The 15000-nt window shown below is 31.9% G+C and overlaps 1 protein-coding gene across 2 annotated transcripts in view; it reads left to right on the top strand.

Moving 5' to 3' along the window:
* Positions 1-3328: 3328 nt before the first annotated feature.
* LOC148613262 (glutamate [NMDA] receptor subunit 1-like) overlaps positions 3329-15000 on the top strand; it is a 49648-nt gene continuing 37976 nt past the window's right edge. For both annotated transcript variants that reach the window (XM_088586557.1, XM_088586558.1), the window contains exon 1: positions 3329-3474. The gene's annotated coding sequence lies outside the window, so the exon portion shown is untranslated. The remainder of the gene's footprint in view (positions 3475-15000) is intronic.

Genomic DNA, 15000 nt, shown 5'->3' on the forward strand with positions numbered 1-15000 from the left:
CTTGTACTGGTGCTATGTGACCTTGATTTTGCTCTCAGTTAGAATAACTGACTATTCTAAAAACAATTCAATTTACAGAAATTTTTCAGAGACAATGTGGGTAAAAAAATTGCAATTGGACAGAATTGTGGAAGAACTTATGTTACTGATTTACCCACTTTTGTAGTTTTTGTGTAGGATTTAAGCAAAGGGTCAAAGAAATTTACAGGTACCTCTTCCAAAACAAACTAATAGAGACATCCTTAAAAAACACAATATAACAAACAGAATCACTTACTAGTATGTTGTTGATAAGACGACTCATTCACATATACGGAAAATTTTATTCAAAATTGCAAAATACACCTTTTTAAAAAACAAAAACTTTATATAGCCTGAGTTTATCTCTTGTACATAAAATCCCCTTTTATCAAGATAAATTAAATAATCTTTTCCTCAAACTTGAAACATTAAAACACAGATAACTATATTTACCTGCTACATGTAGCTATACCCCAATACACAAGTACATGTATCAAACATTCCTATTAACATATGACAAAAATACATGTACCTTACTTTTCAATATCTAAGCTTTAAGATAAACAAGTATCACAATTAAATATAAGTACACTATCCTTCCCTTTTTAAGGCCAAAAAATAATACATCTGTTTCCTGCTATCCTACCTACCCTATTATTTTGGTGTCCACTATTAACATTTAAAGGCCATTTTGATTCAACCACTGTCAAAGTCTAGATTGTTTCCATGTTAACTCAATGTAAATTGTTTAGAAAAATATAACAATTTCCCTACCTATCTATCCCATTTTTTCTCGCTGATAGCAGGAAACAAAACTTTTATTCATTTGGCCTAAGCTGATTATGAAAATGTAAAATCATTTAACAAAATTTGAAAATAGTATCATTAAAAGTTTTGAAAAAAAACATGTTATGCAACTTTTCTGTTTGTCAATTACAGGTCAAACAATATGATTACAAGTTACTGAGCTACCTTTTGGTAAAAAATTGTGACCCCCCCCTCCCCACTTTTGGAAGTATTCAAGTTAGTTAATGAAAAATCTTGTGCCTGGGTCTTGTGTAGTATAGTGAAGAACTCTGAGATGTTACATTTAGAAACTTATGAAACCATATATGCACATTATTTTCTTTTAAAAGAACAGACAGACAGGCAGACAAGTAACAAACTGTCCAAAATAATACATTTTGAGAGGTGACTATTTACTAAAAAAAAAAATTGGCTATAGAAAAATAGTGTAACCTCTTCAATAGAAGTTAAGGGGCACAGCACTATTTACCGGTAGCTACTTGATGCTCCCATTTGCCCTTCAGTAGAAGATCACATATTTTATTATATAATAGTCCCGTAACTGACTGTTCCAGTTACATTTAAATGCTTTCTTTTACTCAGAAACAGCCAAACTGCAATAGCATATAAACACCCATTACCTGATCCATTATCTTGGTATGCCGGTACATGTATGCATAATGCATACGTTTTTTTTTTCTTCTTGTCTCTTTTTTTGTTTTTTGCCTTTTATAAAAGCCTATCTCCATTGCTCTAGTTTTACAGTTAGGAACACTACAAGTTATATTTTCTGAATTAATATATACCTTAAAATTACATTTGTGGCATATTTTTTTACACACAATAAAAGAGCTTTTGTTGGTTGGTTTTAGCTTAGAAAAAAGTTTAATTCGTGGGGGTCAAAATATCATACAATACCAGTACATGTATTCCCTCCAGAAAACGGTTTCTTGACTTAAGACATTATAAATTACAAAAAAGGATATATCCACTTTTTATACATATACACACAATTTCAAGGGTTTTGAAACAGCAGCCCAGTTTTCAACCACACAAATTTGACACTTACTTGTGAATTATATACTTCACAAATATTACCCAAACTAAAACAGGCTTTAAAGACAAAAGTTTATCAACAGTATCATGGATTATACCAGATTTTTATAACAATTTGGCCTTTAGAAGTTATGAACTTTATTCAGTTTTTAGCATAACCACAAAGCTTCCAAACAGTACACACTCAGGAGTTAATAAATGCATAATTAACACCCCAAGAGGTCAAGCAACTTAACAGTTAGGCGTTTAGACCTACAAACTATAAAATACTTTCTGCCATTAATCATCTTTAAAGGAATATATTGTATTAACTGTCGAAGGTCAAACTGAGAAAAAGAAAAAAAATACCTCTTCCAATCAGTGTTCCATTATTTGTCATTGAACAATCCTTATAAAAAACAATCCCTAAATATACAAATTCAATAAATCAGAAGCCCTACGTAACACCTACAAGTAACCTATTCTATGTTCATTGAATAATCTAACAAGAAAAAGCAACTTACTTTCAATAAAATATGACATTAATGCCTTCCATCTCTTGAAGAAATTGACACCTTTGGAAGATCAATGACAGCGAGTCAATATACAAACATGATTGACAGGTTGTATGTTACACCATTTACAATTGTCTATATCATCTCCTGTCAATTATATCGGATGTACCTAGAGTAATAATCCCCCAACATATATCATATTTCACTGACCACAGAGCGTCAAATGTTTCCAATAACAACAAAGCAATTTACATTACAAGTACATGTATAAATCTCATGGCTTAGATTAACAACAATTTTTTTCTTACAAACATGTTAACTTGAGTATGCCAGTTACCATGGTTTTTTTTTTTTTTTTGTCATTACTATAAAATTTCCTAGCTTTACAGATTATCTAGCTGAATGGTCTCATGCATTGACGATTACAGGGCATTAACATCCTGGCATAACATGTACTGTTTAAATTTAATACATCATATTTTATACTGGACCAGAAGGATTCTAACAAACTCAATACCCTATGCATTAAAGAATTCATTTGACTGCACAATGTATTTGAGACATACCAGTGGCATGTCGAGGAGAAATTAGAGGATTAAATCCACCATTTTATTTGAATTTTTTTACAAAAATGACCATATACCCTGGAACCCTCACTTCCTCCTTTTAACTTTCTAGACAGAAATCCATATTCTCCAAATCAATTCAGAATCCAATTTAGAATGAAAAGTACCAAAATATTAGAAATTACAGACTTACAATACTTGTACCATTATCTCCCAACATACATGTATATTATATCTTGTCATCATATACATGGACCATACAAAACACCACACAATGGCTAAAGAATTTCAAACTTGATATGAAGGACTTTTATATTTGATGTTTTTAACTGTGAAATAATCTTCATACATTATCTTCGTCTAATGGCAAATATTTTGTGTGTTTTAGGATGAGAAAGATTGACCAACAGTACACTCCCTGCTTTTTCAAGTCTTTCACTCTGAACTGGATCTTTATTGTGCTTGCTAACAGAAGCAACAATTCAGCACACATTATTCTAACTCTAAGCCAACCATTCATCACTCTATCATCTAAATACAGTGCTTGGCAGGTAAGCAGTTTTTTTTTAAGTCTTTGGTGTGACTTAGCAGGGAATCAAACTTCTGACCTCTCACACTCAAGGCAAGCATGCTACCCAGAAACTACTGTCAAGTTGATCATAATACAATGTCACTGAGTATAGTATAAATGTTAAGTTTGTTCAATAAAATATCTACCTGATAATCATTTATGATAATCACCGGTTACTGAGAAATAATCATCCAATATACAAGATCTTATACTTCATTGTTGAGTTCTTAATCAACAGAATATAGAGTATGAGGTTTACCTACAAATTTCTACCTGATAAATGTTGTTCTATCCTTCTATAATTGTATGCCATTGTGCAAAAATCTCATTACATACTGTATATGGTATTTAATGACCACAGAGAAGTAGTAAATGTGTTGGATATATTTAATGTATTTATATCATATATTTACCTGTCTTTGTATAAATGATTGGATTCGTATATCATTCACCCATTTATATCACACCCCAATAATGCCTATCCTATAGCGCGCCTGACCCTATCCTATAGCACACCCGACCACAGCACCACAAAAGTTTAAAAAATTCTCAAGTCTGAGAATATTCTTAACTTCCACGGTAACTCCAATCAAAGATGAGCATGACGTCAATATCTGTATCACATGCAGTATCAACCCTCAACCTATATTACCCTGTGGGCCAACAGCTCTTGGGATGATAAAGGAGTCTCTAGTTGATATGGTTTGTGATACAGCATTTGACTTGTACAATATATATTAGATGTTGAAGAGCACTACTTTAATTTTCATAGATGCTAATTCTCCAATTTTAGGACATAAATTTATCTTGAAGCTTTTCATTTTCATGGCTAACATTTCCTCAAGCATAAATACTTATTTATATTGATTTATTTTTCGTAGGATTTATTATCTAGTTAATTTGCAAAAATAAATCCTTTGCAGAATAATTTAGCTAATAGTTGTTTTTCCATCAGCAGTCAGCGAACAATCCAGACAGATATTTCCACATAATGCAAACAGATTCCTCAAAATAGTGCATATGTATGTGATTTCCCTATTTCAAATTAGTCAGTAAACTGGTCCTTTCATAATTTCAATTAGTTGATATCCTAACAAGAACATTATCCCCTGGATTAGCTATTATAGTGGACCTCACATGTAAAAATTACTTTTATCTCCTGTCAAACCGAAAGTAGGTCATTTAACTGAACATTAGAGTAGCCTTGACAGAAAAAGCCTTGAATTTTTAGGCACAAAATTTAAAAAAAAAACATGTCAGGTGGAAACACGTACAGGATTTCTTGTTACAAAGTCTTTTAGAAATATCAAATTTCTTATTTTTGTTCACAAATAAATTTAAAGCAAATAGACCAGGGTTAGTTAGTTTCAAATGTCACAGGACAGTAGCCATGAAAAATGTGTAAATATACCTACATAAACGTCAATGAATAGCTTTCATTTAAACAAATCTGACAAATTAAAGGACAAGGTACAAACAATCTAAAATAGTTTATTTCATTTTTTAGGAGATTATAAAATAGGGGCAAATTATGGTCCTTACCATACCACATCCTTTAACAATTTGTAAGACATGATTGTAGGTTTTATATGGAAGAATTTACTCAATCTCTTTACAAATGTAAAGAAATTGTTTTTTATGGAAGGATGGATTGGCAGAAGAACAATATGGAGAAATACCACAACCATTTTGTGGCCAGGTCATAAAGAGAATAATCAGTATCTACATGTACAGCTCAAACAAAGTTCAAAATTTCTCTTTTTATCTCTATATAGTTTTCCACAAACTTGCAGTAATTCCAATGTTTTCCTCGGGTCAATATCATACTGTGCTGTGCACACCAATTATATTAATATTGCATGGGCGTTACTGCTCCGATTGTACCAATAATTTTGACAGGTACGGTATGCAGTACCAATAATTTTCACATTAAATGTTATTTGGACATATTTCACCTGTTTTCTTATTTTCAATATTGATCAGAATAAAAATGACATTTATAGATGATAGGTACTTTAATATATAGGACACCATTCACCCCAGAGCTTCAGGGGGCCTTGAGCTGCACCAGTTGGAGGTGTTACTATGTCAGAAACAGCACAGTTTTTGCTTCCTTTGCCTATGCTGTGCTATATTAAACTGTTTCTGTTCAAAACCTACTTAGGACACGACTTGCAAGAAAAACCCTCTTGATTTGTGCTATGGCCCAGTGATCACTTTGGTTACTAATATTGATAACACTGAGTGTCCCATGGCAATGGCCCTTCGAGTCCAGGATGACCCCTACAGACCAACAATGGGTGAAGGTCAAAACAATATCAATTCCAATGGGGATTCCCCTCAAATATCATCTTTAAAGTTATATTCCTCTTTTATTACTTTTATCCTTTCCTCTTTCGTCTATCCCAGACTTGACTTTTTATGAGCAACTCTGTGGGTGTTTCTAGAAAAGCAGAGGACGCTTACCTACCAGTGCACCTGGTTCATGCTGCCAGTTTTCAGTGGAGTCCGAGTTGTTCATTTTCTTTTGTTGCTTTGTATGTATGATTTTATTTACTTTATGTTGTTTGCTGTGTATGTCTGTTTAACATGTCTGAACTTTGCCCCAGGATTACATTCTTTTGATTACCGCTACAACCTTGGTTCCCTTGATTTCTCTTAAAATACATTACATTCCTTTGTGTAACTTAATTTTTTCAATTCATGAAATTTAATCAAATCATCATGTTCAACTTGTGAAGTTTATACCAGACTAAAAGCCTTATCAACCAGAACAAAAGCAGACAAACATGACATGACTAATGGATGAAGTGCTACTAGTACATAATGTTCATCAATTCTGAAATCATGCTAAGTTAAACATCTTACTTTCACATGAATCAAAATCCAAACAAATGAGAAACACAAGGGTCTATTTCAGCAAGTATTTTGTATTTTGCTTATTTCTCCATGTAACAGAAGTCAAAGGGTGCACTCTACTACTTCATGCCTTAGACATATGCTATTTATAGATTTACCTGTTTACAGTTCTGTCTTCAGCACCTGTGCCAATCTCGTTAATTTTTTTCATTAATTTTTGGCAACAAATGATTTGAAATTGTTATCTTATCAGAAAACATATCACTCTGGCAAAGCATCAGAAGCTGGTAGAGGCATGTAACAATTTATCATTGAAATAAAGATCTGAGGAATTGGAAACAATCAAATCTAACAGTTGCTTTTGTAATTTTACACATTTTCTCTGAAGCAGTTAAAGACAATCTTCTCAGCTATGCATCTAAAAGACATGGGAAAACCTATCGCACTCTTACCGCTAATTAAATTAAGTGCAATGATTACTTTTTTTTTCTTTCAAGAAAATCATTCAAATTAAAATAGCTTACAGAACTCTTAATGACCTACACGTATTCCGAGAAACTTGTTTCATCGACTGGCATTATAATTTCTTTTAAAATACACCCAGCCTTTATACATGTACACACACATGTATTGTCCCAGCTTGTCATAATTAATATGAATGATGATCCAGACATTTTCAGCCCTAAAATTCATATTTGAGGAAATATGATGCCAGACCTTTTTTAACAATACAATTAGTATTCTAAGCATATGAGAAAGGGAAACTTTTTTCAAAAGTGAATTAAAATCAAAATGTACCTCTTAAATATCATACACATGTATTCTTAGTGGGTTTTTTTTTGTTTGTATGAGAATGGAAAGTGTTATATATATAATATATATAGCCATTACCAGTTGTTTAATAAGGTTCCTAATCTGGTTCCCTGCTCAATATCATTAGTGATCTAAAGATAGCTATAAATTTAATAGAAACTTGCGGAACGAAAACATTACCCACGCTTCCAGGTAACCAGTTACTTTGATTAAAAAACATTTGGGTCATCATGGTTACAAAAGAGTAGTCACATCATAAGACCCAAGACTCTAGCGAAAATCAGTCGATTTTTGAGCATATCGTGTCCATGCCATTTCACATGTTGAAAGCAAGCCAAAATCAGTGGCATTAAATATTTGATGATTAGCAACTTTGAAGACTTCAGTTCTTGATTATTTTAATCACATACACTGTATGTATTCTGTCTTATATTTCACCTATATATACACCTGGTAAATTATTTCAGATTTATGTATAATAAGCATTATTAAGCAGTATTAATTATGTCTACTGTCGGATATTTTTTCTTCTAATAGCATGGGGGTTCAAATTAATGGGGATCCGAAATCAACAACCCTGAATTTGTGACCGACTAACTTTACAATTTCTTTTACCTAGGTTTGGGACCTTCAACTCTATTCATACATATAATTGAGATTTTTTTTTGACCTTCCACTATGAAAGGTAAAATTTGGACCCCTGTCAGTTAATTTGTCACTTAGACACACAACCTATATCATGTGCACCTGCCCATTTTAAGAGCTTATGCGGTCAGAGTGTATAATAAAACCTTGGAATTTTTTAATCCTAACCCACTTGAAATCTGATGACTAATGAAACCATAAATGCTAGTACTCTTCAACTAAAAACATAACTAACATTGTTCCCTAAGGCAATCTAGTCTATAAGAAATTCTAGGATTTAAGAATGTTTACTTTAATACAAAAAATGTATCATGTTCATCATGGGATAATTGTAGGACAACATTTTCTCTTACTGACCGCCTCCGCTGCATGTTTATTTTAAAAAATCAGTGTGACATACAAGGAACAATAACATCCCAACTCTCCCCAAATCTGATTCTACTGAAAGTAAATTTAAATGACATACCAGGATCTGAAATTAATAGTTTCAGTTTGGTACCCACAGTTTAAACTTGGCAGACACATTCATAGCTCTACAATGCATGCTTAGAAAAAATGTTTGATATTTGACATCAAATTTTAAGATCAATGTTGAGTGATTCCCTGCTTTTTGCAAACCCTGGTATTTCTACCACATGCAGTGCACAATACCAAACCGTTTTCCCCAATTCAGGTTCTCCTGAAAGTTTATTTAAATGACAAACCAGTATGTTCAAAATGTACATCTCATACAATGCTAAAACACAAACCCCTTCCCCAAATTCAGTTTTAGCTGAATGTTTATTTCAAAGACATCTGTATGACAATGTACGACCACTCACCCTGGCGTATTACCACACCTATAACATTCAGTTTACTATGTATCACAACGTTTACGTCGAATCAACATAACCTAACAAGATGACATGCTATACAGGAAATGTTCTCTGTCTTGATGTGATAAATATAAGGTATAAATTGTAAGGAAAAGTCAATAATTTATATGTTTTCTGTCCTGTTAAAATAACATATGTATATGGTATAAATTGTTAGGATCAATAATTCATGGTATATGTTTTCTTTCCCTTTACAATTATACAAAATACATATTATTAAGACAAGTCAAAAATTTGTTTTGTCCTGATACAATGTAATATAAGGTACATATAACATACAGCCTGATGAATACTAAAAATTGTCAATATGTAAATTTAGATAATATATTGGATTAATTTTAATGGGCAACTCGCAATCACCTCTTTTCACAACAATTGGGCAAGGACATGCATTATAATGCAGATTGTAAAAAGTTATAAACTTTTGAGTGACTCTGCATTAGTCTTATGCAGATTACTTTAGAAGTTAATTGCTTTTATTGTTAAAATATTCTCTCTATTTATAAAAAAAGATGTTTAAGTTCCTTTCTATGTCTGCATTATCCTCTTTTGTCAACACCATTATGAATTTGTATGAGCAATACTGTTTTTGTCGTATCCAAGTGCATCCCTGTAACCTCGGGCAGTGGGTGAAATATGGTATGAAAAAAAACACACCATTTTGAAAGTTCAATATGACTGTTTGCACCATCAGAATCAAGGAAAAAAGAGAAGATTTGTCATATCATTTTAGTAAATTGAGCAATAATTTCATTGAAACGCACTGAAAATAAACATTTCAAGGACATATAATTCTGTCAAAACTCTCATTTTCCTAGGTCTCACTTACCACTTCCGGGTCAAATGGCCAACCTCCCCCCCCTATGTAGTACCAAATACACACTGAACCTGGACATATGCATTGTAAGAGCAGTATTTGTGTGTATTATGATTAAATGTAGTCAAAATAAAGGTGAGAATATGTACTATAAAATCATATATGTAATTAACTACAAAAGTGTATGAATATTGTTTACATGTGTGAGTAATTTGCCTCCATGCTGTCAGTTAGCAGAACAGGTAAAAATGTGGATTTTCAGTATTATTTATTCAAGTAGATTTTGTGAAGAATTTCTACAATCATCGTACCATTAACATAATGATTTTGGAAGCCCTATTTTTTAAGCTTCTCAAGGATATGCAACTTTAAGATGTCATTTGTCCTGGGAATTCACAGTGAAACTGAAAATTTAACATGTAAAGTAATGGAAACGTTAGAAGTTCGTGAGACCCTAGCATTCTTTTGAAAAAATTCTGAACAAATCCAGTGATGCAGAGCTCAAATAGTAGTCTTATCAAAAAGAGAAAGCATCTATGAATTTTATTGTAAGATCAGTGGGATTTGGACATACATGTACATGTTTCTGATTTTTCACATTTTGCCTGATTCTTACAAAAACTTACAATTAAGACATATTATTTTTATTCAAAGTTAACCAAGACCCACCTTCATACAACCCATACAAAATCAAACGACGTGTTTTAAATTTCTTTTGCAAAAATATCAGATATTTGTCAGAAAACATGATGACAACTTTTGGGTTTTTTTTGTCTTTGATACCCAATTATAATAAAAAGGATGCATGCAAAAGAAATAATGAGATTTAATCATAAAGTTAAATATTTTAAAGAAATTGAGGTGGGAATATCACTATTCCAAGAAGATATTTTAAAAATAAATGATAATCAATCACCTGATAAAACCATCTTGTATTCGGTAAAACCTGTTTGTTTTTGTCAATAAAAGGAAATGAAATTTGTATCTATATGGAACAGATTTTTTTTGGCCAAGAAAAGTTTTGGGAAAATCATCTTCATACTTATTGTAATTAACATGCAATTGTATTCTGTTCTTTTAAAATTTACTCCAGATTTTTCACTTGACTTGATATTCATGAAAAAGGATACAGAATTCATAAAGACATACTTTTTGTAGTTTTACATTGTTTAAGTACATCTCTAGCTAAGAATCTGGCAAAATGTGTACATGGTGTGGCACAAGAAGAAAAAAGGAGAGATTTTATTGCATTATCCAGGTATTCTTACATAGAATGGTAATTTTTTTTAAATAAATTACAACTTTATATTTATATTCTTTGGAACTTGAATTGTTGAATGGAACAGTTCATCTAGTTTGATGTCATTAAATGAATATCAATAGATATGCACTTTCATTACAGCACATTCCATAATGATGTACAGAAAATCAAGACAGTCTTCTGTTCACCTAATAATAAAGGTATTCACCTGCTGATTTATACAATAAGTCCTCTTAAACAAATGAAGTAATATTAAATTAAGTATCAAAGATAATTATTTAATCAACCATCTCTAACCCCTGAAGATCACCACTGAGTGTGCTGTAATGGAGGTTCAAATTAGAGGCTGTCTATCTCAACATAAAAAGGATATTTGAACATTTGGTTACCAATATCTGTATGTACATGTATGTAATTGACTCATATAATTCATATAGATAGTTTGTAATTAAAAGGACTTTATTTTTACTGGGAAGATTTTCTAAACAGGTCCTTTAAAGCTTATTTATATTGAATATTGATGGTACAAAATAAACATACTAGTAATGAACACCGACACTGACATGAGTTAAGTAAAAGTGCATCTAAGTGGAAGAGTAATCAAGGGAACCAAGGTATTAGGTAATCAGTTTATTTTCTGATCAACTAATTCATAAAACAATTTATTTACTCATACAAAAAAATAGTCTTTTAAGTAGCACTCCAGATAAGGATCATGCAAAATGTGATTCATGGGTAAAAAGCCTACATATTTTTATTTTTGATATTTTGTTTGAAATGTCATAGTAAACAGAAATTAACATGTGCTTTTTCATATAACCCGTGCTCTTAGGAGAAAAAAATTGTGTAGAATGCACTATATATTTCAAAATTAAGGGAGATAACTCTGTAAATGACACTCAAATACAACAGAATCTACTGGATTTTCAATGTTGATTATCTTCTAAGAGCACGCAGATTTGAATGAATAATTACACATTTCATAGTATAGACCCATAAAACAACTTAATTACAAAAATAAAAATATGTAGCCTTTTTTAGGGTGTATCACATTTTTCAGATTTTGCATGATTCTTACAAAGACAGCTACTTAAATAATCAAATGTTTTGGCTGGTCTCCCGTCATGCACAAAAAATTACTAAAGTTTTCCTGCAAGAATAATATAAAGTCCCACTTAAATAGATTTCAACATCTCCTGGATAAATGACATACGGGTACATAAAGAATTCATCAATATCTTTTGCATACATGTGCATGTAGATTGTCTGTTTAGTTCTAAGTACATGCAGTTACTATAGTCTATTGATTTTGTAGACTTGAACATGTACAGAACTTAATTGGAACTTGGGAACACCATGCATGTCAGGGATAGGTCCAGGATTTCTGGTGGGGGCATAAATAGAATCGAATGCCAGGCAAAACAAGAAAATGTTATAGGGTAGAATTTGTAAAAAAATTGACATTAAATACAAAATATTGTCTTCTTTAACTTTAGCAAGTGTATGCTTGGTCCACCCCCTACACATCGGTGTCTCCACGTATCCTGAAGGGTCGATACTGTAAATATGGATTGGTAGGCAAGTCAGTTGGGGTGTGCAAAGAAAAACCAATATATATACAATACTTAACCTTACATGTCCAATGTACATTGCATTTTGGTCAATTGCTTCATATTCTTACAAAATTGAAAATAAATGAGTGGTACAAAATTCATTTCAAAATGCATACAAATGTACAAGTACATGTATACCCCTTAAAATCATCAACATTCATGAAATGCTAACATGTATGTGTACATACTTTCCTCCTAAAATAATAACCTAAAATCCAAGTTCCTACATTGTATAACCTGCTTCTTTAGGCTGTTGTACAGATAGACTGATTCCTTTGAGCATGTACCTTTTATCATAAAATTATAGGTAAATCCCAGGAGCTAAATACTCTAATTTTCCAATACTATTCTAGTCCAGAAAACTTATTGAAAAAGATAGCAGCATAGTGTGTACTGACAATATTCTGTGCAATATTAAAATAAATGTTGAAAGGTTTCTTATTCTTAAAATATTAAAGCATGTTTTCAAAATACAGAAAAAAACATGTTTTTAACCAGATTTTTTAAAATGTAGACGGAAGTTGTTTGTTTTTGTTGTCAACGAATTTGCGTAAAAACTAATGACAACAGACAACTCGTTGACAATTAACTGAGTCAAACTAAAGGGACCACAAAGCATGCCTTCAGACAGCTCAACTCAGCTTAAAATAGACAAAAACATCTTTCAACTGTCATATTATCATCTTTACCTTTCAAAATATCGCCATTTTCCAAAAAGCATGTCGGGAATTAGAACAAAATTGCGTGGGTGGGGTCAACCTGGGGAATGTAATTTCTAGTACCTTGAATTCCTTGGGTCAAACGTCTGAGAAATGTGAGAAAACAAATAAGACAGTGTACTGCACAGCTGCAGGAAGTATGTTATTGAAATCGATGCAGGTGCTCGCATGAAGTGCTTTCGTAGAGGTCCGCGTCAGAACAAAACGAGAGTTTTTGGCGCGAAATACGAATTTATATTTTTTTAAAAATTTGCTTTACATCACCTGTTTAATTATAAATAACAGAATATCATAGTTTCCGTTTTCCTTTTATTGTTAAGTTTACACGACAATTAAATATTAAAAATATAACAGTTTTTAAAAAGCTATAAATTAGAACTGTGTGGGTGTTCTGAATCATATTTCATCAAATTTATGGTTAAAATCAATACTTTCTTGAAATATTGATTTTTTTTTTCAATACGCAATGAAGGATTTCTTAAAAAAAATTAACATCTGCGTCATGTAATTATCTGTGAAAAAAGTTTGTCACGTACCTGTTTTTTTTTTTTTTTTGTTTTTGTTTTTGTTTTTTTTTACAATAAATATTTAGTTGTCTTTCTGTTATGCTTTGCATGATTGGTCGCAATTGTATTTTAAAGTGGTTATCATGTTCGAAATTCAGAGTTTTTTGCATCTTTTGAATGTGGTGCAATTGGTGTCTTCGGTCTATATTCATATAAACACTGCAATTCAGCTAAATGTTTTCGGATACATATATAGAAGAACTGTCACACGAACGGAAGCCGTGTTACATTTACAATTCGACTTCCTTTCACTTTGATCATATGCCAGGGGCCGATCCAGGATTTCAGATTGGGGGCGCCAATATAACAATGCGCTAAGCGAAACGAGCAAAAAAATAAAAGTAGAATTTGTGGAAAATCAAGATTTCATACAAAAAAGGTTTGCATTGAGCTGATTTTTTTCATCCCTGTGGGGTTGTTGTCTTTACGACAAATTCATCATTTCTCTTCTCTTTAAATTCCCAATTTAAGTGGCCTTAATACGCGCGTGAATGAAATATATGATAATGTATTTCCAGTCTACTAGATTTATTTACCAGCATTATAATTTGTTTTTCATTTACTGCGGTTGGATCTACATAACATGTAGATGATAATATGGCATCACGTTGCTACCATGCAGATCAGCACTTGAACCTTCATCCCTACTCCTTAAAATTAACTTTGTCTGCCTTTTAAGTTTCGACTATTTTCAGCCTAATTATGCCTTTCCAAACTTTCTCCTATGAAAGTTTATTCAGGTCATTTCATGACGGGGAAAATTATATAAATAAGTCCTTCCCACGAGGTGTAAAGTTGTTTTCGCGGGTAACTTAGTCGTTTCCACCAGTTTTTTTATACGAGGTAGACTGATATTTTTTTTAATATGAATATTACATACATATTTATGCATAACAAGGATCCATAACATAAACTACGTCAAATTTTATACAAATAAATAATTGTAGATATTAATTCAGTAAAATATTATAAAAGAAGTATCTAAACAATGCCTCGAACATCGTCCCTTGATACCACTAAATAATGCCTCGAACATCGTCCCTTGATACCACTAAACAATGCCTCGAACATCGTCCCTTGATACCACTTGTACCTTAGTAACATTGGATTTATAATAATTGTATTTGAAGCAAATGTAGAGTTTAAATCTGTGCATGAGGTTCCAGTCATTGCCAGGATGTAGTCCTGGTTTCATAATAATTCTTGTCATCATTATAAATTTTATGAACTTGTGTTTTGTGTGTTGCATAAAGATATATGTATTTTATGAATCATGATTGTTTGTATTGTCAACAATGCCCCTTTAAGTTTTTGAATAAAATCTTCTTCATCTTGTCT

The sequence above is a fragment of the Perna viridis genome, chromosome 6 (genome assembly GCF_037379345.1).
Source record: "Perna viridis isolate PV_CMFRI_1.1 ecotype Kerala chromosome 6, ASM3737934v1, whole genome shotgun sequence".
In the NCBI taxonomy this organism is placed as follows: Eukaryota; Metazoa; Mollusca; class Bivalvia; order Mytilida; family Mytilidae; genus Perna; species Perna viridis.